This window comes from Thunnus thynnus, chromosome 7, assembly GCF_963924715.1.
Source record: "Thunnus thynnus chromosome 7, fThuThy2.1, whole genome shotgun sequence".
Lineage (NCBI taxonomy): Eukaryota > Metazoa > Chordata > Actinopteri > Scombriformes > Scombridae > Thunnus > Thunnus thynnus.
Window position 1 is genome coordinate 35,688,859 of NC_089523.1, and position 1,000 is coordinate 35,689,858.

The following is a 1,000-nucleotide window of genomic DNA, read 5'->3' on the forward strand; positions in this document are numbered from 1 at the left end:
AAACATTCACAGTAAAAACAATAACTGAATACTGAAAATAAAAAATAAATAAAATCAAATAAAACATAAAGATACAGAATAAAAATCAGCTGCAACCCAAAAATGACATTATATAATCACACCACAGCTGACAGCAGGTCACCTGACTGCACTGAAACTCACTCTGATTGGATAACTGGAAGGTGATGTCATGCTGATGTCACACACACAAGGAGGGAGGAAGGCATGTGAGGAGGAGGAGGAGAGGAGACGAGGAGATGAGAGGAGATGAGGAGATGAAGATAGGAGGCAAGGAGAGGAGACGAGGAGAGGAGGAGGAGATGAGGAGGAGGAGAGGAGGAGGAGATGAGGAGGAGGAGAGGAGGAGGAGAGGAGGAGAGGATGCGAGGAGACGAAGATAGGAGGCAAGGAGAGGAGAGGAGAGGAGGGGAGGAGGAGGAGAGGAGAGGAGGGAGGAGAGGAGGAGGAGGAGGAGATGAAGATAGGAGGCAATGAGAGGAGACGAGGAGAGGAGGAGACGAGGAGAGGAGAAGAGGAGGAGGAGAGAAGAAGAGGAGGAGGAGAGGAGAGGAGGAGAGGAGGAGGAGGAGAGGAGAAGAGGAGATGAAGATAGGAGGCAAGGAGATGAGATGAGGAGATGAGAGGAGATGAGGAGAGGAGAGGAGACAAGGAGAGGAGACGAGGAGAGGAGGAGGAGGGGAGGAGAGGAGGAGAGGAGAGGAGGGGAGGAGAGGAGAAGAGGAGGAGAGGGAGGAGAGGAGGAGGAGAGAGAGAGGAGGAGGAGAGGAGGGAGGAGGAGAGGAGGAGGAGGAGAGGAGAGAGAAGAGGAGAGGAGAGGAGAGGAGGAGAGAAGAGGAGGGGAGGAGGAGAGGAGATGAAGATAGGAGTCAAGAAGGAGGGAGGAGGAGGAGGGGAGGAGGAGAGGAGCAGAGGAGGAGGAGAGGAGAGGAGAGGAGATGAAGATAAGAGTCAAGGAGAGGAGAGGAGGAGAGGAGGGGAG

General features: G+C 53.1%; 1 protein-coding gene across 1 annotated transcript in view; it reads right to left on the bottom strand.

Annotated features, from left to right (window-relative positions):
* The window catches only part of atp1b3b (ATPase Na+/K+ transporting subunit beta 3b), an 8,937-nt gene extending 8,668 nt beyond the window's left edge, over positions 1–269 (bottom strand). Inside the window, 1 exon segment of the mRNA XM_067595726.1 lies at positions 1–269. This exon segment is cut by the window's left edge and continues 455 nt beyond it. The gene's annotated coding sequence lies outside the window, so the exon portion shown is untranslated.
* Positions 270–1,000: the final 731 nt, after the last annotated feature.